We start from the raw sequence: 25,686 nt of genomic DNA, 5'->3' as shown, positions 1-25,686 counted from the left end.
CTTCTAATTTTGATTGTTGGATGCTGTTGTTTTGATAATTAGTTATATATTTGTAATATTCATTATTTGTAATGCGGGGAGAGGTCTAAGCTTTCCACTGGGCAGGTAGGGTTAAAATTACCCCTCTTTGTGTGGATTCTCTTCTTCAGAGACCTCATGATGTATAATTCCAGGGACATCATGACATCATCACCCACCATTCTATGTCACTGTTCATGATATCTGTACTGGTACTTTTTGATGTCCAACATAAATAGCTCACCCTAGGCTTCGTCTGGGCAAAACAGATATTGTTAAGACGAAAGACAACAGCAAGGGGTTTAATTTCTTCTGGTAGGAATTGCTTACTGTAATTATGTAAAGTTCCTTTGGATGCTATTTTCAATCTTTCATTAACTCATTTAAACAATTAACCCCAAAACTCTGGATGATGTGACAATATAGAGCAGACTGTCCCTTTAAGTAGATTACTGTTTACAAAAAAGGTGGATTGATCCACTCTCTGCATTTTACCATGCTAATTATTTTATCACAACAAGAAAGAATAGAGACAATACAGTGATCACGGGTTTGTCATCACAGTACACTAGAATTACATTTTATTGTGACAGCTCCAGTTATTACTATGTACCTTATAACTACTATTTGTTGTCTAGGAGGAAGAACAGTGCATCTATTCTTAAAAAGAGAATCTCAAAATATAGGGAAAAAAATGTAGTTAGCGCTGCTCGATTTAATATATTAATCAGCTCGGGTCCTGCAGCGAGGTGGGTAGCAGTGTCACTGCAGTCTCCACTCAGAACAGCCCCAGTTGTTTCCACAGCAACAGTGTCCATATGACATCATTCTAAACACCACACTTGCACAGTTCACACTCATCAAAACTAAAGGAGACAGGGGAAAATGCAATTCTGCTCTTTTTTTGCTTCTTTATAGTAGAAAAGCTTGGGAACCGTTTCAAAAAGAAGGCTGTCTTATGAAAGTTTTCCTGCAAAAAGGATATGGCATATTTAAAATCCACTAACGGATCTTCTGTGGTGCTGTTCATGGTATATTGGAGGATATGTTGCTTTTTAAGGACACAAGCACTGTACAGTTTAACATACAATGGACTGTTCTTCTACTAAGTTGCAGTTGGTTGTAATTGGTGTGTACCTTTAAGGCCACATGGCCTAATTACTTTGCCTTCGTAGGATCAAGCAGAGGTTAATTCCTCTTGGGAGGTCAACTAGAAATCAATAGGAAATGGATGGCTTTCTTTCTCTTTACTTATACTTTTCTTTAAAAAAGAAGATTGTAACAAAGTGCAACACTTACATTGAATTACATAAAATGTACAGCACAAAAACAGGCCATTCGGCCCAACAGGTACATGCTAGTGTTTATGCTCCGCACGAGCCTCCTCCCTCCTTCACCTAACCCTATCAGCATTGGAAGTGTCATGGACACATCTCAAAACTTATATTTTTATATACTATTATGGAGAGAGTTCTGTGAAAAGAGCAGGTCTGTGGAGACTAAATAGTCGATGATGAATTATGCACCAAATTGCATGACCACAGAGCAGTGGGACACAGGGCGTGCATCCAAACTTGACCCCGGTCTCCTAGGCACACAGAAATGTACACAATGCTGAGTTTCTCAATCGCAGCTATACTACCACGGGAGACACCATGCAGAGGCCAGGTGCTTACTGACAGGGGAAGGGAAAATTCGAGGAAAAATCATAGGGCTCCTCTCGTGCACCTCTGAGTGTTAAACCATAGCACAATTGGCTGAGGCCTGGGAGCAGGGTGACCCATCTACCCTTTCATCTGTTGGTGCAGGACACAGGGAGACCAAAACAAACAGGGAAGGAAATGACTTGAAGAAAAGTGAGTTTGTACCCTCACTGAAAAAAATGACCTGGACCTGCAACAGCACCATCAACATCGTAAAATTAGTCTGAAATCGTTGGCAGCATGGATTTTTTGTCATTTAAATCAAAACCAGCCAGCCAAAGATCTCTGGCACCAAAGAAAATGGTTTAAAGAGATCAGAAATAAAATTCCAGGCCTGTCGAGGCCCAGGCTTCCAACCACATATTCAAGCTGAACTGGTCAACATCTGGAAAATGTTGCGAGTGATATTTGTGATTAAAATAGTATTATGGATTGCAAAATCACTTACCAAACGGGCAAGAGATAACAAGTGTGGAAATGGCTGACTCAACTGACAGACAATCTCATCTGTTTCCTGCTGGGTAATTTTCACCAGTTCTCTACAAGACCATTATATGGAGTCCTGTACAAACACTGGGACACTTAGGTCTTTGTTGGGAGGCCGGCTTGAACATCAACCCCGGCAGTCTGCAATGCACGGTGGCCTGTCACAGAACACCATTGGTGGCAGCTTTACCATTCCATGGCATGGAGCCTCCTACTCTCCAGACTGGACGCATCAGTAGATGAGAAATGAGAGAAAAATGGAAATGATATCTATATACATAATAATACCTGTACTTGTATAACACCTTTCATACCAAAGTGCCTCACACAATGAATTACTTTTTGAAATGCAGTGACTGCTTATGCAGTAAAATGCAGCAACCATTCCGCTTCATAATATCCAACATAGAGCCATGAGATAAATGGCCAGTCAATATTTTAGGTGGTATTGTTATTCATGTATATGTTAAAAATGTTACAGACTTGCAGGTCCAGAGAAAAAAAAAGGGATAATGTTCCTTTACAGAAAGAGCTGGTGAAATGAGAATTATCTCGGCGAACCTGCACAAGACTGGGTTGACAATTCAGCTGCACAAAACTTGAGATGGTGTGACAGCCTAGCACTAGACCAATTGAGAAACCCTCATTTAATGTGACATGCCGCAAAGATTGACTTCACCGTGGTAGCGCTGGTCCCTTTGGTCATTATGATTATCAAAATGCAACTGTTGAGAGTTACTGGCAGTTTCAATATGTGGTGTAGAGGTCAGGCATGCATTTCTGGATCAGCGACTCAACCGTTGTATTTCAGACTCACATTGTTGCACAGTCAAGCTGATTCGATTCCCACTTGAGGATGCTTCCAGTCTGTCCCTCCTTTTAACATAGCTCCAAACCCTGAAGTCTGCAGCATTTCTGCCTCGAAGACAGAATGATTTATTTTTCAGACAACCCTACCTTATGCTGTACGTAAAACTTACAATTCCCACTGTGCAGTTACCACATCCAGATGAGGACCCAAAAGGAAATTGCCATATTATTTAATTTCATCAACCGCTAAGTGACCAGCTCAGCTGTCTCTTCACATGCCGTGTCATATGTATTAAAGGAGTTATGTCATGGTACATTAACTCTTTAACCAACACGGAGACCCATCTGTCCTTTTTTTCCCCACTGAGCTTCTTTGTGAACTTATTTTCCCTACTGAGCTTTCCACCACAAATGCTGCAAAACAGTGATGCAGTACCCTTTTAATCTCGAAAAACTAAGAGAGCAACATTTGGGAAAAAGTTTAGAGGCAAGTTTCAACTCCACAACAGAAGGATGCAACTCATAAAATTTGGACACAGTGAAAATGAACCCAACCAGATCAGAAACACGCACAATGATTTGTTTGCAAACCAAGCACAGACAAAGCTTGAAAACCTATTAGAAACCAAATTAACAGTGAAAAAGAAAACTGTTCATGAACCACCAGGCTCATGCCATAGATTCTATGAATAAAACATTACTGTTGTCTTTCTTTATGTAAACTATTTCAGATGAGTGCTCTTGCTTTTTTTAATTGCCCATTTTGGGTCAATGCCCTGTCATAGATATAAGCCATGTAATGAAGCAGAGCCCTGACAAATACATACCTGGTCAAAGGAACACAATTGGAATTTGCCTCTCCTATTTAATCCAATTATAATTCCTGATCTCAGATTAGGATACCAGATTAAGAAATTAGGGAGGAGCTAGCAGAGGCACTGTTCCATATATATATAAAAATTAATTAGAAAAGGGAATAGTGCCAGAGGGCTGGCAGACAGCTAATGTTATTCCCATTTTTAAAAAAGGGTGATAGAACAAGTCCAGGGAACTATAGACCAGTTAGCTTAATGTCAGTGGAAGATGATGGAATTTTTACTCAAAGATGGAATAGAAAAAAAATCTAGAAAACAAAAATATAATAAATAGTCATCATGGATTTCAGAAGGGAAGATCATGACTGACCAACCTTACTGAATTCTTTGAAGAACTAACAGAAAGAGTAGATAAGGGTAATGCAGTAGATGTAATATATTTGGATTTTCAAAGGACCTTTGAAAAGGTACCACATTATAGACTCATAACTTAAGGTCAGAGCATGTGGAGTCGGGGGCAGGTAGCAGAATGGATAGCAAGTTTTCTATGAAACAGAAAACAGAGAGTAGGGGTTAAGGGTAGCTACTCAGACTGGCAAAAGGTAGGAAGTGGAGTTCCACAGAGATCAGTGCTGGAACTACTGTTGTTCACAATTTACATTAACAACTTGGATTTGGGAATCGGAAGTACAATTTCAAGATTTGAGGACAACACCAAATAGGGGGGGTGCAGTTAATACAAAGGAGAAATGCGTCAAAATGCAAGAGGACATTAATAATATTACAGAATGGGTGTGTAATTGGCAAATGAATTTCAATATAGGTATGTGTGAGGTGGTGCATTTTTGTGGGAACAATACGGAGGCCACATAATGCTTGAATAATACGAGTCTGAATGGGATAGAGGAACAAAGATTTAGCAGTACAGATACACAAATCATCAAAAGTAGTGACGCAGGTTAATAAGGCCATAAAAAGGCAAATCAAGCACTGGGGTTCATTTCTAGAGGGGTGAATTGAAAAGCAAAGAAGTTATGTTAAACTTGTATGGAACCTTGGTTAGACCACACTTGGAATACAGTGCACAGTTCTGGTCTCCATACTATAGAAAGAATATAGAGGCATTGGAGAGGGTGCAAAAAAGATTCACAAGGATGATACCAGAACCAAGAGGATATAATTATCAGGAAGAGCTGAACAGGCTAAGGCTCTTTTTTTCTAGAAAAGAGAAGGCCGAGGGGTGATCTGATAGAGATCTTTAAGATAATGGAAGGATTTGATTGGGTAGACAAAGAGAAAATGTTTCCACTTGTGGGGGAGTCCAAAACTAGAGGTCATAAATATAAAATAGTCGCTAATAAATCCAATAGGGTATTCAGGAGAAACTTCTTTACTCAAAAGAGTAGTAAGAATGTGGAACACGCTACCACAAGCATTAGTTGAGGCAAATAGCATGGATACATTTAAGGGGAAGCTAGATAAGTACATGAGGGAGAAAGAAATAGAAGAGAACGGTGATCGGGTTACATGAAGTAGGGAGGAAGGAGGCTCGTGTGGAGCATAAACGTTGGCATAGACCAGTTGGGCCGAATGCCCCGTTGCTGTGCTGAAGTTTTGATGTAACTCGATGTAAGGTGCTTCTGTGCTTCTCCAGAGTTCTGACTGTGATCCCGATCTGAATAACTAACACGGTACTTTTTCAGTGTGCACAATGTCAGGCTGTCAGCCGTGGAGCTTTGGACATTAGAGACGAACTGCTACCTCTGATTTAATAACTTTACCCCCGTTCTACATAACATACCAAGTCATAGCACAAGACTGTATATCACAGGAGATGTGTAATGGCTGTAGAAGAGGCTTACACCAGCTTTTGAGAGATGCACCACCCAGAGCTGTCAGCATTACAGGATGACGTTTTTGATCATGAAAAATTATACCGATTGCATACTTACTTAAACATATGAGTTGTGTTTATTCTTGAGTAACGTACATCAAAATAAGTCATATCTCTAAATCAAAATGAGCTGTTGTTAGTTCTAATGAGAGACACTTGGCTTGGGAACAGAGGCAGACTGCCCTCTGTGGGAGACATAAACCAGTCTGTTTAGGTGACTTGCAGTATACAACACTAGTATAGCTGCTAACTCCATCTGGGATAATGATAAGTAAAGAATCGGTAGCTTACACTGCTACATGGCTGTAAGAAAATTGAAGAATTCCTGGTGACATGATAAAAATGTAGGGCAAAGCAATTGTAACTCACTCTAATGCACCCTTTAATACTCCTTCATTGATGTAATTTAGAAGCAAGCATATAGCAAGGATTTGCAAAGTCATAGACCACAAAGAAGAATAAACTAGCATATCTTACACCCTGAGACCTCACGATCAGTGGTGGAGCTGTTTATATTTGTAACACAATTGTGTCATTCAGATAATGCACACTCCACTGTTTATAAAGTTTTCTGAACCTGCTGATCGAATTACAGACTTATAACTCTGTCCTAGGTATCCATTATTCCATAACAAATCCTAGTATGACAATATTCAAAGAGGTTTGAGCTAAGGACTAGGTCATGAAAGGGACAGATTGTTAAATTAATGTTCAGTCTGCAGACTATGACTCAGATCCTAAAATACTTGTTACTTAAATACTTATGTTTGCACTTTAGATGATCTAAAAGCAGATTTATGACTAGAATGAAGAAGCTCTTACTGAATAAATGGACTGGAACGACATTTTTCAGCCAAAAATATTAACACTGTATTTCCCGTATCGTTCAGTTTTAGAAAGAAACACCTCAGGACTTCCACCCAGCTCAGCAATATCAAGTATGATATTTGGCTTAGAACTGTTACAGCCTGCCATCACATGCAGCAAAATGATCAGACCTACCAGCCAGCCATCTCAGGAACAAGCCTACAGCCTGGCAGACAACCAGGAGAACTCAACTCTCTCCAACAACCTTGATGTGTGTTCCAGTAGGAAACCCGTGGTTTGAACATAACAGGGCTCACCATTATTTCAGTGCAAATGGTAGAGGAACGTCTGGCGACCATACATGCGCAGATAAACACGGAAATCCGGAAGTTCCTCTACCAGATGCCCTGCTCGTCCAGAAGCAGATCTCGCCGGTTGACTCACCAGTCAAATGGCTGCAACGGCGTGAAGTTGCTGCACTGCCCAGCTGGAAACAAATTATTTTTGCCAGAAAAAGGTACTTCCAGTTTTTTTAGTCTGACCAAAATTTTAACAGCGTGTTAGGTCTTAATGACTGCCAAACAACGTCTCCAGCACTGAAAATTAACTTTTACAAGTATGGAGTCTCATTTGTTCAGATTTTAATTGTTATTGGACATTTAAAAAAAAATTATTTCTTCTTTCTGTCTGTCTTTTAATCCAATATTTCTTACCCTCTCTTTATTTTGCTTTCTGTAACTGATTTTACATTGAATTTACTATTCTAACTGACACTTCCTGGTTCTGTGTATGCGCTGCTCATTAATACACAGTTCCTTGCCCTGTTCACGCAGCTCACAGGTGCACGGGAGAGGGCGATGCACTTTTTTCGGCTCCCCATTACAGCAAGTTGGCGCCCAAAAGTCTGTGAATAGTTTGAGGGTAAGTTCCAATCCAACGAGTGGGTAATGAGTTCCTCTGTAACAGTGTTAGCCGGAACTCCAACTGAAAGATGTGTCAGCAAACAGTGACAGGGTACTGTCGGGAAGAGAGGGCCTGGATTTTGTAAAATATCTGTACAGACTGAAAATAAATGTAATGGGAACATTGTATTGTTTGTATGAAACAAAGCTGATGGGATTTTAACACAGCAGTTAAGACAGGACAATAGTTTTGGGCTGTTAAAGGGACATTACGTTAATTATGGTGTTGTTTTTCATTCCCTTACAAACATATGACACGCTAACATAAATCTCATTGAAAGATAATACCCTGTCCTTGCACATGATTAAAAAATGGTTACATATCCAGGCCAGCATGGAGATGATTGGGTAATTGTGCCGTCAATCATGCCTGGAGACCGCACTGCTGTAAGTGACCGGGATTGATTTTACCCACGATTTCTGTTTGCTGCGGTTAGTATAGACTCTTTGTAAATAAACTTTGTTTGCTTTGCTGTTTGCTGTTTTTTGCTATAAAATTCGCTGTTTGGCTGTAAGTCCTGCCGGCAAGTCCTGCCCCGCCTCCAACTCATTGGCTGACCCAACGGTGTCAAGAGTCACAGTGTTAAAAAATAGCATACAGCTCTTCTGGCTCTCCCAATGGTGCAAAGTTTGCCAAAATATTTCTTCATGAAGTGTAACATCACATTATGCCACAGTAGGTTTGAACATTAGGTAACAGAGAGCTAGTCCTAGCACATCCTGCTGCTGCCAAACAATAGCAGTGTGAGAGTGCATCTTCCCTCTGGCAAGATGATTTCAAAGTTCACTCTACCATGGTTTGCAGTGGGTGAAAAAAGCAACAGATAAAACATTTTTTGTGGACTGCATCAGCTTGATATAAAAATGTTATTGCCTGTGTCAAAACAAAATGGAATGGGTTATAATAATATTACTACGATGCAATGTTTTAGCATCTCAGTGGCAGATCTTGAAAGGCCCCTGCCTTCTGCCTTATACTAACAAACCTCAGTGAGGTTACAAACAGAACATATTTTCTTTTACTGCACACCCCCTCAGCCAATTCTCCTTCAGAAAAACATCTTAAGTTATTCTGAAAAAAGTAACTGTGGCTGTGCGGAGGATTAAGTTGTCAGCACAGATAAACCTGTAAAACAAAATATTTTCACATACTAAATATTTAATGTTCTGGTTGTTTGCAGGGGGGTTTTTGCACCTAAAAATACCTGTGCTTCACCAGAACATGGAAATGTCAGGCTATTGTAAATTGTTTTGTGAATTTGAATATATTGGATTACTAAAATATCAAGTCTTACTGCAGCATATCCTCAAAGAGTTCCTTGTTTTGACAGGCTCTTACCCAGAATTCAGGTTAAAAAACAGGCCTGATATACAGGAAGCATTTCTTATAATTAGTTACAGGTGCTGCTCACTGGCACATAATAAGAGGCTTATTTGAACTCACTTTTCTTTTTCTAGAAAGCTCCTATAAGTGATGGTAATTTGCAGTGACAAGATATCAATAATAAATCCCATCACTAGAGGACACGGTGCTGCTTCACACTGCAATCATTTTCTCCCATTTGCTTTCTGATTTTATTTCAGCTTCAACTGTTTTGATTTAGAACATGGAGCACACTGGTTCGTACTTGGCTAGAGGGCGTTAGAATCTGCTCCAGCGCTCCCCTCATGCCTTCAACATAATTATATTAAACAGTTTAATTAAAAATATTCTGTCTGAAACAGGTGCAACAGAACCTCCTGCTGACACATCACAGATACTCCGGGAAAACACACTGGGGAAAAGCAGCAACCACTTTCCCTGTTTACTGCTAACATTTCCAAAAATATATCTCACACACTTTCACTCTGAACCTTTTCAACCTGCTCTATAAATTACAAGATTTAAAAAATATTTTTCACTTTCTCTCCCAAAATAAAAACAGGAAGTTTATTGTGGTCATTTTTTTGTGAGGTACGTTAATGCCAGGAGTGGAATAGTTTTAAAAAAAAATTCACCCAGTGTCAGCAACAAGCACTCCCAAGTCAGGTATAGCATGGGTTAGACACACAGTAAAGCTTCTTCTAGCTCTGCTACAATAGTGTACCTTAATCCCAATCTCAATAGAGCACCCATTACAGTACAAGTATCAATTTTCCCACACCTGCCACCTTTAATGCCAGTTTGTGCCGTGAACAAAATGTGGGTATTTAGTTAAGGATATTCAAACTTATCTTATTTAGAATTCTAAGTCCACCAAAGGAAGAAGACTTTCACACCATAAATCTGGGGTGATTTTCAATTCAGGCCTCAGAGCTGGAAAGATACGAGGGGTAATTTTCCAACCTCACACTTCCTGCAGGGAGCCTTCCCACCAAGAGCACATATTGGAAATTCTGGGATGTACTGCACGAGTTTCTGACCATTATGGTCAGAAAACCATGCACAGTGCATATCAGAATTTTGCATTTTGTGTTCTCAGCCGGTGAGGTTCCATGTTGGGAGTGTGAAATCGGAAAATTACCACTCATGTGCTAACCCACCGAGTCAACTTCTAACAATATTAATCAACTAAGCAGGAAAGTAGTGAGACCCCAGTCAGCACGAGTTTATCTTAACTATGTTAGAAATGACTTGGGGATAATCCAAATCATAGAATCATAGAAAATTAACGGCACAGAAGGAGGCCATTCGGCCCATCGTGTCCACGCCGGCTGAGAAATTAGCCACCCAGCCTAATCCCACTTTCCCGCATTTGGTCCGTAGCCCTGCAGGTCACTGCTCTTCAGGTGCACATCCAGGTATTTTTTTTTAATGAGTTGAGGGTTTCTGCCTCTACCACCCTCTCAGGCAGTGAGTTCCAGACCCTAACACCCTCTGGGTGAAAAATGTTTTCCTCATTTCTGCTCTAATCCTTCTACCAATCACTTTAAATCAATGCCCCCTCGTTATTGACCCCTCCGCTAAGGGAAATAGGTCCTTCCTATCCACTCTATCTAGGCCCCTCATAATTTTGTACACTTCAATCAAATCACCCCTCAGCCTCCTCTGTTCCAAGGAAAACAATCCCAGCCTATCCAAACTGTCATCGTAGCCAAAATTCTCCAGTGCTGGCAACATCCTCGTAAATCTCCTCTATACCCTCTCTAGTGCAATTACATCCTTCCTGTAATGTGGTGACCAGAACTGTGCACAGTACTCAAGCCTAACTAGTGTTTTATACAGTTCCAGCATAACATCCCTGCTTTTATATTATATGCCTCAGCTAATAAAGAAAAGCATTGCATATGCCTTCTTAACCACCTTATCTACCTGTCCTGCTACCTTCAGGGATCTGTGGACATGCACTCCAAGGTCCCTCACTTCCTCTACACCTCTCAGTATCCTCCCACTTATTGTGTATTCTTTTGCCTTGTTTGCTCTCCCCAAATACATTACCTCACACTTCTCCGGATTGAACTCCATTTGCCATTTTTCTGCCCATCTGACCAGTCCATTGCTATCTTCCTGCAGTCTACAGCTTTCCTCCTCACTATCAACCACACGGGCTATCTTTGCGTCATCCGCATATTTCTTAATCATGCCCCCTACGTTTAAGTCAAAATCGTTAATGTATACCACAAAAAGCAAAGGACCTAGTACCGAGCCCTGTGGCTCCCCACTGGAAACAGCCTTCCATTCGCAAAAACACCCGTCGACCATTACCCTTTGCTTCCTGCCACTGAGCCAATTTTGGATCCAATTTGCCACATTCCCTTGGATCCCATGGGCCTTTACCTTTTTGGCCAATCTGCCATGTGGGACCTTGTCAAAAGCCTTGCTAAAATCCATGTAGATTACATCAATTGTGCAACCCTCATCGATCCTCCTTGTCACCTCCTCGAAAAATTCAATTAAGTTAGTTAGACACGAGCTCCCCTTAACAAAACTGTGCTGACTGTCCTTGATTAGTCTGTGCCTTTCTTAGTGACAGTTTATCCTGTCCCTCAGAATTGATTCCAATAATTTGCCCACCACCGAGGTTAGTCTGACTGGCCTGTAATGACTCGGTCAATCCTTCGCTCCCTTTTTAAACAATGGTACAACGTTAGCAGTCCTCCAATCCTCCGGCAATACGCCTGTATCCAGTGAAGTTTGTAAAATGATTGTTAAAGCCTCCGCTATTTCCTCTCTGGCTTCTTTTAACAGCCTGGGATATATTTCATCTGGCCCTGGTGATTTATTCACTTTCAAAGATGCTAATCCCCTTAATACTTCCTCTCTCACTACGTTTATTACAACCAATATTTCACACTCCTCCTCCTTAACTTCAATCCCTGCATCATTCCTCTCCTTTGTGAAGACAGATGCAAAGTATTCATTAAGAACCATACCTACATCTTCCGCCTCCACACATTTTTTGGTCTCTAATAGGCCCTACAAATACTGATGTTTGGCTCTGTTTCTGGGCAGTTCAATAAGTTAATTTTTTTATACTTTTGTGAAAGCAATAACATGCTTCAATATTGTGTTTCATGCTTTCGGCAAGTGCAGATGATTTGGAAACACTAAGATTCAGTCTTGCACTTAACACATCATCTGAATCAGTTAACTGTGTTACAGCTTGGTAACACTCCAATCCAACTATTTTATTTGTCATATAACAGTGTTACAATAAACCTATGCAGCATGCCAACACAGGGTGGGCAAGTATTGTATTCCATGTTCTATTATTAGAAAACTTTAATGGAGCTGCCCTGTTAAAACTGTTGTCTCCAGCACCCTTTTTATCTGATGTGTTGCATTCATATGAAATAATACTCCTTGCATTATTTGTGTACCAAAACAAATGCAAATACATTTACATTTTCATTTAAAAGAACATAAGAAATAGAGACAGGTGTAGGCCACAAGGCACCTCGAGCCTGCTCCACCATTCAATCAGATCATTACTGATCTTCAATCTCAACTCCACTTTCCCGCCCGATTCCCATATCCCTTGATTCCCCGAGAGTCCAAAAATCTATCCATCTATCTCAGTCTTGAATATACTCAATGACTCAGCATCCACAGTCCTCTGGGGTAGAGAATTCCAAAGATTCACAACCCTGAGTGAAGAAATGCCTCCTCATCTCAGTCTTAAATGGCCGACCCCTTATCCTGAGACTATGCCTCCTAGTTCTAGACTCTTCAGCCAAGGGAAACAACCTCTCAGCCTCTACCCTGTCAAGCCCCCTCAGATTCTTATATGTTTCAATGAAATCACCTCTCATTGTTCTAAACTCCAGAGAGTATATGTCCATTCTACTCAATCTCTCCTCATAGGACAAACCTCTCATCCCAGGAATTAATTTAGTGAACTTTCACTGCACTGCCTCTAAGGCAAGTATATCCTTCCTTAGATAAGGAGACCAAAACTGTATGCAGTACTCCAGGTGAGGTCTCACCAAAGCCCTGTACAATTTTAGTAAGACTTCCTTACCCTTGTACTCCAACCCCCTTGCAATAAAGGCCAACATTCCATTTGCTTTCCTAACTTGCATGCTAACTTTTTGTGTTTCTTGTACCAGGACACCAACATTTAATAGTTTCTCACCATTTTAAAATATTCTGTTTTTCTATTCTTCCTACAAAAGTGAATAACTTCACATTTCCCCACATTATACTCCATCTGCCACCTTCTTCCCACTCATTTAAACTGTCTATATCCTTTTGCAGGCTCTTTGTATCCTCCTCACAGCTTACTTTCCCACCTAGCTTTGTAGAGTCAGATAAAATGATGACATTTGGTATAAGGGTTGAAAAGATGGATGGAATTGCGATGGGCAGATTTGTTCTCGAGTCCATGCTCAGTTTGCACTCGTATATGTGAATCAGTACCAGAATGAAATCCACCCATAACTGGGTCTGGTTTAAATGCACACTTTGGCATATTTGGTCAATTCTGGGTTCAATCTAACTTCTGTTCGATAATATAAATGAAGTAATATGTGTGTGAACAGTACAGAATTACTTCACTTCTGAATTTGCTAAATAGATGTCTGGATCCTGTATTTACATATTTATTATTATGTAACAGCTGGGCATATATCACTACTGTTTGATCGCTTCACTCAAGAGTAGAAGTCACAAGTTCAGGAATTCCTCTCATTTATTTCTTACCCTAGGCAAAAGTCTGAATCTCAAAAGATCACTCTCATAACACTCCTTGCTATCATACATTACATTTTCTAATTGAAGACACTTGGTAATGTACCAGAAAAACACATTTTGCAATGTAATTAAAAAATAATTTTTGTTAAATGACCTGCATTTACACTTAGTGTTTTCAATTACTGTATGGCTAAATGTTTATCTCTCATGGGGTTTCTGATTGTGGAATTACATGAATTAAAGCAACTAATGGGGATTCCAAATTGTGAAAAAGTAAACAAGTCATGCAGTGGACCGTGAAATAAAACTTCATATCACTGTCATGTAGCACCTTGATACTTCCGTTTAAATCACATGGTACTCAAACACTTCAGTCTGAGCCATGTAACATCTACACAAATATATTTCTTGTCTTTGTGCTTGTTGACCTTCTTTGCTTCCAAATTTCTAACTCCAGCAAGAAACAGTTTATTTTAAGAAGGTAATAAGCTCCTTTGAAAGCTCAGTGTTGTTGTACTAAATCAAACTGACCAGGAATATCCCTGGTTAGATTCTTGGTCTGGATTGAGTCAGCTAACCTCAGCTGGCACCTTCAGTGTCTGTGGGCTACAGAGTGGGGGGGAAGAAAGTCAGCCAAAGCTCTGTGGGCCATCCCACAAACCACATCATCAGCCCAAAGTGCGACCTGCATGAGTGGAGAAATATTTTGTGGAATTAATTACATCTCTGATATGTTGGTGTTTTTTTTTACTGGTTATTATACAGATAGCAATGTACTCTACTGAAAGTTCTACACTTATGCATTTGAATGTGTTTTTTTTTATTCTGCTCATTTTCTCCCCTCCTCTTCTGAAGGTGTTCAATTTACTGATTGATGGTGTATGGATTCCAAGGGTGTCATTCAACCCCTCAGTAAATTGCTGAAGTGGCCATTATTTAAGTGTGAACCTTGACAGGAAGTTTTGAAGGGCTATTTTGTCATGGGAGGCATGACAGACCTCAACTTTCTTCAACTGTTATCACATGTAAACAATGGCTGATTTCCCCCTCCTTAGTTAAGGAGTGTTGAGGCCAATTATGGTACTTCTACCACAGAAATGGCTGAGATCGAGAAAGTCCAAGCACCCTGGAATATTGACAGCTATCAAATTCTGTCTATACCCGAGGGACCTGGGATTTTCCTGGTCTACATTTCAGCCACGCCCTGGTTGAACTCACTGAACCACTGAGGCAGTCTACATTTAGACTTCAACATAAAAAGAAAAGGTGATGACACTGTCTTGGAGAGAGAGTTCCACAATCAAGAGCAGCAAAATGTGACCTTTCACTGTCAGCATTCCAGACAAACTTTACGCATTGGTACAGAATATAGTGGCACAGCTGCAGCAGCTCCTGTGTTCCTGGCATAAATGTCTGGCATAGCATTAACAACCCTGTGTAGCTTTTCAAATTGTACTTTGTGGGAAACTGCCAGTCCAGCCAAATGCTCATTGTGTTCTCTTGCATGGAATAAGATAAGTTCTTCAGATCTACTGGCTTATAGAACTTGAAACTAAGCACAAAAATCCAGGAGCAAGATTAGTTTCATCGACAGCATGACAAAAACAATATTCCAACAGGAAGTAAATTAAAACTTTACAGAACAGGAACATGTTTTTTTTTATTCATTCATGGGATGTGGGCGTCGCTGGCAAGGCCTGCATTTACTGCCCATCCCTAATTGCCCTGGAGAAGATGGTGGTGAGCCGCCTTCTTGAACCGCTGCAGTCCATGTGGTGAAGGTTCTCCACAGTGCTGTTAGGAAGGGAGTTCCAGGATTTTGACCCAGCGACAATGAAGGAATGGCGATATATTTCCAAGTTGGGATGGTGTGTGACTTGGAGGGGAACGTGCAGGTGGTGGTGTTCCTATGTGCCTGCTGCTTTTGTCCTTCTAGGTGGTAGAGGTCGCGGGTTTGGGAGGTGCTGTGGAAGAAGCCTTGGCGAGTTGCTGCAGTGCATCCTGTGGATGGTACACACTGCAGCCACTGTGCGCCGGTGGTGAAGGTAGTGAATGTTTAGGGTGGTGGATGGGGTGCCAATCAAGCGGGCTGCTTTGTCCTGGAAGGTGTCGAGCTTCTTGAGTGTTGTTGCAGCTGCACTCATCCAGGCAAGTGGAGAGTGTTCCATCACACTCCTGACTTGTGCCTTGTAGATGGTGGAAAGGCTTTGGGGAGTCAGGAGGTGAGTCACTTGCCGCAGAATAGCCAGCCTCTGACCTGTTCTTGTAGCTACAGTATTTATATGGCTGGTCCAGTTAAGTTTCTGGTCAATGGTGACCCCCAGGATGTTGATGGTGGGGGATTCGGCAATGGTAATGCCGTTGAATGTCAAGGGGAGGTGGTTCGACTCTCTCTCTTGTTGGAGATGGTCATTGCCTGGCACTTGTCTGGTTGCCAATAAGTAGAGCTGAACTTTCTTAAGGATTCCCTCTCTTTCACCATATTTTCCCACCAACATTTCACTTGCTTACCTCATAAGTCAGATCTAATTAGGAGGCCAAGGAGCTGTCTGCAACTGAAGCACATTTGGGTATGTTTATAAGAATACAAATAGGGAGCAACATCAATCTTTCTCAACAGAGTTATTGACCTGATTTGGTAAGTTCTGAAGATAACACACCATTTCTCTGCTGACTATCGAATTCTGTCCATATCTGTCTGCAGTAATTTGGTCACTGCTTTCCTTTCAGATGGCGAGTTAACTATTCCATGGAGATTGCTGTAACCCAGCAAAGGATATCACTTTTGGTAACATCCATAAACTGATGAAATGAAAAGCATAGTCGGGTCAGGCATATTTCCCCCACTTTTCAAGACCTGAATTTTATGTCCTCATAGGACATCACATATCCAGTACTATCTGCTAGCCACTAAATTGTGCGAGTTTTTTAAAACACAAGGTGATCTCAGGACTATTTGTTCCAGGATCGTGGACTCAGTCCTTTGATGCCATGACGTTTTCAGTCATTTTTTAAGCAGACACAAGAAATGCCTCACATACCTATTTCTCTTTTCCAGGCTTCTGATACTTGACTGTGTACAATGGACACGTCATTCACAGCAATGAAGGCAGCAACTTGAGTGACAGGATTTCTTTAACTCTACATGTACATTATACAACTTTTTATCAAAACAAGATGTTGTGGAGTTATCTACTAATACAAAAAATTTCTACTAACACAAGCTAATAAACAAGCTGGCCAAAGGAGACCAACTTGATATTAAACGAAACAGACTCATGTTTGAATTATACATCCCGACACCTCAATATAACATTCTGGCAATACTGCAAATATGTTGTCGCTATATAAAAAACGCTTTCTCTGTCAAGGGCTGACAATGCTTCTGAAAGCACTTCCCCATATCATGTTCCTAGATCCACAAACAATCAGAAGACTGCCTGAAATATTACATTCAGTGCACTAAAACCCACGCACAAGAAAACACAATTACTATTTAAATCTCTAAGATTACCGCTCAGCTTCTGACACATCGAATTCCATTAGTTATTTAGTACACTGAGTGCTACAGAACATTAGAGCCTGTAAATTCATTAATGCAGTTCTTTGGCACTAACATGTTTACAATTGCCTGTTAGGATTCGTACAATTGCAGTTTTTTGGAATGAGGGGAGGGCAATGTTTAATTAGACATCAGTGATCACTATATATACTACACAATTGTCATTTTCCTTGAAGGCAATTTGTACTCATTTAAACTTTCACTTAATTGTTGCCTCAGTCTCTCCATGGTTTCCACAATTTGTTTATTTTTTAAAAAGCTAGTCAGGAGGTAATCAGGGACAGAAATTTAATTTTGAATTTCATAAGGCAGGAATGTCACGAATATCTGAAGATAGCAGTGTATAAAATTCCTCCCCCAGGCTGCCACTGACCAACAGCTTAGAAAAAATTCTCCCCTCCACCCCCACCATAATATGTTCCCTTCTCTCCTGAATGAACTGATTTATGCAGATCCACAGGTGCCAGCCCTCCTCTGGTTCTCTCGTACAAGCATGAGCCTCAACAATGATTGTCAGCAAACTCTTCGGCTGTGGTCTTCATACCTAAGCCCAATCCTGCCCACACGTGTTTATCGGGGTCACTGGATAGCAACCAGGAGTAGAAATACATAGATATCTAGATATTTCCTCTTCTTAGTTCAGCTGATCAGCAGCTTTAAAGCATAAAATGGAGGTATAACATAGAGGAAGAAGGACCAGTAAGTGTACAGGTCCTTCATAACATTTTGGCTTCTCTGACAATTCAAGTTCCCCTTTTTTTAAGAAATGGTTCTGGTGCCACCAGGACTGAACCCATTAGGTGAATCCTATTCAAGCAAATACTGGCCCATTGGTTCTACAGAACTAACTTTGTATCCAACTCACAAATGTGTAACACAAGATTATTTCTCTCCATCACTTGATGGAAGCTGTAACTAGACATTGTTCCAGTCCCAATAAATCTCCAAGAATCTGGAATCAGTTCCTGCCCCCACCCCTCCCAAGCCTGTCCACTGTAAAAGGCTTAAGATCACAAGTAGAGATTAATAATTTACACCCTGCCTGATTTCCAGACACTTAGGCATTGGCACTGCACATGATGGAAAACTATTCTCTGCCAGTATCAATTTTTGGTTTTCATAGCTGGGGAAGTTAAAAGATGTTGAATCTACTAACAATAGCACTTCTGGATTCTCTCGCTGAAATACATTCAGTTTTACAGTCGTGTGCAAGTGCTATTAAACGGGCCGATGCACTCCCTCTCAACCATGTGGACTGTGCTAAGTTATCTGATCTCTGCCAGGGCGGTGGTAGAGATCAGCTCTGATTGGCCTCAGAGAAATCAGCCAGGGTTTCCATTTGAATTATGGGATCAATTTTAAAACCAGGGCGGGGGGTCAAATTGAGGTCGGGAAACCTATTAGTACGGGTTTCCCGGATGTCCTTAAGATTTTGACGTAAGGACATCTTTTTTTTTTCCCCATCCAATGACTGGCCTGATTGACAGGCTGGTCTCGGTTGGACGGGAGACCAGCCAGGAAGAGGATGTGTTCAGGTAAGTGTGCAGGTAAATTTTTGTTTGTATGGATGCGGGGGGGTGGCGGCACGGGGGGGTGTCGGCACGGGGGGGTGGCGGCACGGGGGGTGGCGGCACGGGGGGGGGGGCATGGGTGGGCACAGGGTTATGAGTCATGGCGGATGGGATCGCGGGTTAGTCACGGGGCCGGGTGTTGGGATCGGGGGTCATTTCAGGGGTCCGCGATCGTTGAGGGGGAGGATCGGGGGTCGGGGTGGGAGAATCAGAGTGGGGGGGAGGATCGAGGTCGGGGGTGGGAGGATTGGAGTGGGGGGAGGATTGGGGTCGGGGGATCGGGATCTGCGATCGTTGGTAGGGGGGGGTCGGGGGTCGGTGCAGGTAGGCTTGTTGGGCCTGGGGTAAGCACGCCTGCTCCTCCGGGCCCACAAGCTGTGCCTTTCTAGACACCTACCTGTTCGTCTCTGGCCTTCTTCCCTCCTTTCACGAGGCGTAAAACAGAAGGCCTGGGAATCCCCACCCCCTGAAATTGGGAATTCGAGAAAAATGGAAGCCTGAAGTCTCCTTGAAAAGTTTTAGGGCCCGACCTGCCTCCTGGGAGCGGGTTGGTCACCCGCTCCACTGAAAACCAGAAATGGTAGGGTTGGGCGGGCCTGAAATGGTGGCAATTTTCAATGCCACCCCCCTGCCCCCAATCCACCCATTGTTTTACTTTGAAAATTGAGCCATGTGTGTGCGAGTGGCGATTTTCAACTACCAGCCACCCATTTCTCGCCTAAAAAAACAAGCAACTGGCAGATGAAAATGGCGTGGGGGCACCTTGGCCGTCCCATTAAATACCCAAGGCCTGCTTAATGCAATTTTCAAGTAGACCAATAAATAGGCAAGCAGCATGCCTGCCTGTTTCAGACATCCCAGGCCCATTTGTACCAAGCATTGTGCAGTCTAAAGGGACCACTACCACTGGTGGCCTTTCAGGAAAAGGCCCGAACATCCATTTTGGAGAATTGTTGTGGGGCCAGGAGGAGCAGGAGTTGTCCTCCGGCTCCACAAAAATACAATGGGCTGCTGCCAGTCCATGCTCTGGGATAAGTTCATCCACTCTCAGACCCAAACTGTTGGCTGGCTCAGCATGAGAGCTGACCGATTTCCCGCCATCCCACAACCAGCGAGCTACAGCGGGGTGCCCGCTCGGTGCTGCCAGCTTGTCAGCGGCATTTAAATGAGGCCCAATCCCAAAAATAGCCTCCCGGTGCCACCGCTCTGTTGACTTCGCTCCCGTTTTGGGTGCAAGTCTAAAATTACCCCGTGCGCGCGCACCTGGTAAGCATAAGATTGGGCTGAGCTATGATGCCCCACATAGTCAAACAGGTTGCTGATGCTTAATGTCAAGCCTTACTCATGAAGATCAATCTTTGGGCAAGGTACCACAGGACAGCTGGTGCCTGCACAGTCAGCACCTTCAGGGTAGGGAGAGAACTGGCAAAGAAAAACTAATTAGGCATCCCAAAAGATTCAAACTCTGATGTGCCAACACAATGAACTGCGAACGCAGTGGCAACACGATATGTAATTGGAGGAACCAATGCAAGTAAATTGCTGCTTAAGTTTTGGCAAGTCAGCTTTTGTGCTGCACACTCTTGACTACAAAATAAACATTTCCAAAAACCCAGTATGGGTTTGTAGTGTTAATCCAGAAGCAAAATACAAGCATTTAATGTCAACCTTAATGTAACAGATCAACAATGTCACTTTTCTCAAGATGAACAGTATTTAGATTTTCTTTTTAAAAACAATTTTTTTTTACTTTAAGTGTCAGACAAGAATACAATAATAGATACATTTTACACAGCCATTAAAATGCTTCCACGTGAGGAAGACTTACCTGTTTAAAACTTCTTGCACACAAATATAAGAGGCAGGTGCACTTCTGCCTCAACGCGACCCAGTTAACACACAACTACTACGAGTGAGCTACTACTGCCTGTTCTCAGCAGCACCGAGCGCCAGTGCCATTTACAATCCATGATTATTTACAGCTTCTGCACAAACCATGTCAAGACAAGGAATATAATATTTACCAATAATTGTATTCAATGGCTAATGGTCGTGCTGGTCTCAAAGCTGCTGCCGTGCGCCTCCTACACCACATCGTTCCCTGGCAACAGTTCACTGCCGGAGCAGATATCCTTGGAAATGAGAGTGAGCATGTGCAGTAAGAAGATACTTTGTGTCAGGTTGCAGGTTAAAGAATAAAGATATTTTTTCTCCTTAATGATCATAACATACACACAATATACATAACGATCGTAATATACATAATAAAAAGATTTTTATTTGTGTCGGTATTTTTTTCAATAAAAGCAGCAGTGTTTTTTTTCTGCTCCCCTCTCTAATCATCAATTCTACAAACCCAGAAAGAAATGCGAATAAAACCATTGCTTGTGCTTCGATCAATTATTCATATAAAATGAGGCGCACCAAAAGGAACTTGGAGATTGTTGTATTGAGTCCTGCGGACAGCCGCAATAAGTTTTCAGGTCCTTGAAACATTCTCCCAACACAGAGAGCGGGTCATCCGGCCTTCAGCAGGAGGAGGTCAGTCACAAACTCACTGGCTGCACTTTCAGCAGTGAATGCTGACAGGCTTTCCCCATTTTTGCTCTAAAGTACATGGGGTGGAAGAGTAAAATATTGATGCCAATACCACAGTAATGATCAATAAGTTTAAAATACATATTTTAATTTTTTTCACCTTAAAGAATTCTGGTAAATTTTAAGTTGAAAGATGATCAGATGAAGACTATTTAAATATTAGACTGAGCATCACACAATGCTTGGCACGATGATTCGAAGCATTACATAATCACATCAAAGTTAATGTATTAATTTGTGATTAATGCAATGTGGCACTGTTGGAACACTGTGCCTCATCTCATGTCTAAAGTAGTGCCGGGGAGCATTAATCAGAAATTAATGCTCATCATCTTCTTCATTATTGTTTCATTGGAGTTTATGCTCAATTAGAGGGCCTGCTGGTGTTTCATTAATATACGGGTCAGATTATATCAGAGCACAGAGTTCAGCATTGCTGCCTTGTATTTTCTGTGACGTGCCAACACTGGAAAACTGGTGGATGCCAAGTTCTCATTTTAAGGTATTAACAGTTACAGAGAGGGAAAAGTGGATGCAAGTTAGATTCCAGTTTAATAAAAAAAAATGCTAATTGTCTTGCAAACTGCCAATTGAGATGGATCAGGTTAGTGGTTATATTGTTGCACGTATACACAAACATTAAGGGTAATTTGTAATTTGGTAGGTATTCTTACCATTTCACCATTTTTTATTTCTGGGAAACAATTTGGTAGTTGACTTTTTTTTAAACAAACAACAAATTTCACAAGACACATGTCACAAAATGGTTGCTACACAATACTCAGAGTACAAGTAACCCTGACATTTTAAAACAAATCCATTATTCTCAGGTTCATAAAAAGCAGCACTCTTTCCATTAGCTGTAAGACAAATACTCAATGTGTACCATACATCCTGCATGTGTTCCTACTCTTAGAAGGAAACTTCCACGCACATTGCAGTCCGATCTGGAAACAGTTGAAACCCATCATCACTCACTCAGCCATCATCAAAAGTGTAAGTTTGTGCCACGAAAAATGATGAAAATCCTTGACATTTCTGAATGGGGAATTGATTAGGGTGAGGTGAGATAAAATCCCACAGATATCATATCACTGTTAGTAAATCCTTCTTATATATTTCATATAGTGTTTCTTATTGCTTCAGTGCAGGTTAGGAAAGTAATCCATATCTATTTCTTCTACATTAAATAAAATACAAGCAAACAGGACGATGAAAGCATCCAGCACTATTTGTAACTGCACAGGACAAGGTAGGTCAGCAGGAAGTGGAAAGTCCAGATTTTATATGTTACGTGAGAGAAAAGGCACTTCTACTTCCCACTTTGAGACCCGAGCCTAGAAATTGTCACTGCATTGGAAAATCCATTCCTGGTGCAGAAGAATGTCTCAGATCACATAAAAAAAGACAAAACATCTAGGGGTGATTTTAAACCCCAATGAAGAGTGGGTTGGGGGCGGGTGGGAGTTGAAAATAGTTGTTTTTTTGGGTCGCAACCGCAAAATTTTCAGACTTTGCATTCCCAGTGGGAAGCCTGTACTTTTACACGCCAACGTTAAACCCGGAAATAAAGCCGAGTTGCGGTCGTGACCCAAAAAACAACTATTTTCAACTCCCACCTGCCCCCAACCCACCCGTTCTTGGGGTTTAAAATCATCTCCCTAATTTCTCTAAGTCTGAGTCTTTGCAATGAATAAAAATAGAAAGTGAAGCAGAGAACTAAATAAACAATAGAAAAAAGAAAAAGGAATATGTGGCTGCCAATATTCTTAAAATGGATTACTCTATTAGTTTTTGAGGTACTGGTTAAGTTTTTGATACAAGTGAAGGATGAAGTTTAGTGGAGTGATGTGGAGCAAAATTCAAAGCAAAACAGAACTCAGCATATGTTCTATACAAATGAGAGTCCTAGATCTTGGGAGAGAATAAAGAGGTCCATTGGTAGCTATGGAAAAAGACAAACCAAGAACAAAGCAGTAAAGAGAAACGGCATGAACGAAACAACAGCATAAAATGTGAAGTAATGGGGTTTTTCAAATAGTTAAAAAGAGCCAAAATGAGGTATAGGTACTTATTCTATATCAATATGACATTGGCTGCATCCACTGCAGCTATTTCAGTAAAAGTAGATTCTCCATCTGCGGTCTGTAGACAACTTTGGGGAATTTTATTCATTTATTTTGGTGCTTTTGTTCTTTTTAACAAAATTTTTGCTTTTTTTTAAAAAAAACATCTTTCCTCCCCCCCCCAGTATCTTTCATTTGTATTTCTCTTTCTCTCTCTATTGTCTTTTTGCATTCCCTATTTTCAAGGTTTTTATCAACCATCAATAACAGTACCAATACATACAGCTTCTCAACTGGACATACAAAATGTGGCAATAATCGATCAGTGTCTTAAACCTCATCGGAAGCATCCACCGAGCTCTATAGGGAGGATTTTAACTCCCAGGTGGTCAGCCGGCAGAACGCAAGGGCATGCTACCCAGCAGGTAATTACATGTAAAGGCCTCCACTTCTTGCCCACCAGGTCTGGTCTGTTTTAATGGCCAGGCTTCATTAACATAGATGCGGCGAGCTGCCCACCTGAAACAGGCATCTGGAGACAGTTCCTGGCGAATAATGGGCCACCCGCCAGCACTCACATCTGTTGTCAGCAGGGGGTGCAGGGTTTGGGTGCATTTAGCGAAAGTGAAAGATTGCGATCCCAAAATGTCGGGGGGCTCAAGCATTATTTTTCAGACCGAAGGAACACTCCGGCTCCTCTTGGCCTCACAAAAATAATTTTTATGATTACCTGTAAAGGCCTCCACTTCTTGCCCACCAGGTTTTACTGAGCAGGACGTCTGAGGCGCTCGCTCCATCCAATAGGTCATTGACATAGCTTCAGAGTCCTTTGTATATCATAGGACCGCAATTGACATATATTCACAAAGCCCTCGCCCAAGTCAGGCGGGCGCCTCAATCGCCCAAGAAAACAGCCGTGTTAAAATGATCGCCGAGCGGTAACAGAGCGGGAAGTTTCTTTCTGGCAGAGGGAATTAAATTTCCCCCTTATAATTGTCTTTGGGTGCCACATAGTAACCAAGCTACAGTGAGGGAGAGATCACAGTAAACACGTTTCATGTGGATTTTGTGTTAGTCGGGGAACTGTAAACAATATGTGATATATTCAGGATGCTGATAAATTAGAAAAGGCTGTTTATGTAACGGGCAGGGATGTATTGCAAAGGTCCCAAGTTGGTTTGAAGCTGATATATGGATGAATGATGTAGTTAATTAGAGTTCAAATTATCAAGTAACGAGATCCACCCCAAGGAAACCATCACTAATTATCTGTTGCACTAAACAATCTATAAAATTTAGCAGTTCTGAAAGCAGTAAATAATTTTATTTTTAGTGCGTGAACAGATGACTAAGCAGATGAAACAGAGTGACAGACAACACATGAGAAGGCAGTGACTGCAGCTGGATTGTAATGACCCTTTTCTCACTCAAACACTTCATTTCCTTTAGATTTAATAGAAATACTTGAGATATTTTTGATGTTTTAATCTCGTGCAAGTTCCAAAGTCAGCATGCAAAAAAAGTGTAATTTTTCCCTCAAATATCTGACTATTTAGTGTGGTCTTTATATTATAATCTAGATCAGCCAACAACACTGTGATTGGATAAATATGCTAAAGGATTAAAGGCTGAATGTAAGTCATGCTGCTTTTCGTATATGTCCAACACCTCAGTAATTAAACATGGTAATGAATAGTAATTAGCTTGTAAAGCAGTCTCTTACCCGTCTCATCTCTTTCAGTGCTGTACGATTGTTCCACTGTCACAACTACTCTCATTCAATTCAACTCATCTAAACATTCACCAGACTAAACCTTAATGTAGGCTTCTCCCAAAGGATTTTTGCACAATAAGATTTCCAATGACCGGGTGTCTATCATGACAGCATGTTATTAGAATTTAATGTACCAGTGCCAGATTGCTTAATATATCACTGGATCGGCATTGTAAGGCATTAAGCTCCACAGTGCAGTGCAAATTGAGGAAATCCTCTTCTGTTTTTTTTGGGCTAAACATCTAACTCTCTCAATTGGTTGTTATGCACACCAAATAGGAAGTGTGCAATAGGAAAACCTATAATTTAGAGCTAACACATAGCCACACTCCAAGAGGATGGGGTTCACAGGTACAGGTCACATTAAGATTGATGCAGACTGATTCAGAAGTCTGACCTTTCCTTTTCCTCCATGGAATACTAGCCTTCTGCTCTTCAGATAAATGGCACAATCTTTAGTGTTATATATAAATATATATATATATTTTAAATCCTCTGTAATTCAATA

General features: G+C 41.2%; 1 protein-coding gene and 1 long non-coding RNA gene across 11 annotated transcripts in view; one reads left to right on the top strand and one right to left on the bottom strand.

Moving 5' to 3' along the window:
• Positions 1 to 16,878, top strand: part of LOC137326923 (uncharacterized) — a 32,531-nt gene extending 15,653 nt beyond the window's left edge. The window contains exons 2-3 of the long non-coding RNA XR_010964295.1: positions 6,617 to 7,050; positions 16,666 to 16,878. This is a non-coding gene — a long non-coding RNA (uncharacterized lncRNA). The remainder of the gene's footprint in view (positions 1 to 6,616; positions 7,051 to 16,665) is intronic.
• dmd (dystrophin) overlaps positions 1 to 25,686 on the bottom strand; it is a 1,591,310-nt gene that overhangs the window by 1,447,350 nt on the left and 118,274 nt on the right. The window lies entirely within an intron of this gene.

This window comes from Heptranchias perlo, chromosome 11, assembly GCF_035084215.1.
Source record: "Heptranchias perlo isolate sHepPer1 chromosome 11, sHepPer1.hap1, whole genome shotgun sequence".
In the NCBI taxonomy this organism is placed as follows: domain Eukaryota; kingdom Metazoa; phylum Chordata; class Chondrichthyes; order Hexanchiformes; family Hexanchidae; genus Heptranchias; species Heptranchias perlo.
Note: the sequence above shows the minus strand (reverse complement) of the source record. Positions and strands in the feature narration are given on the sequence as shown.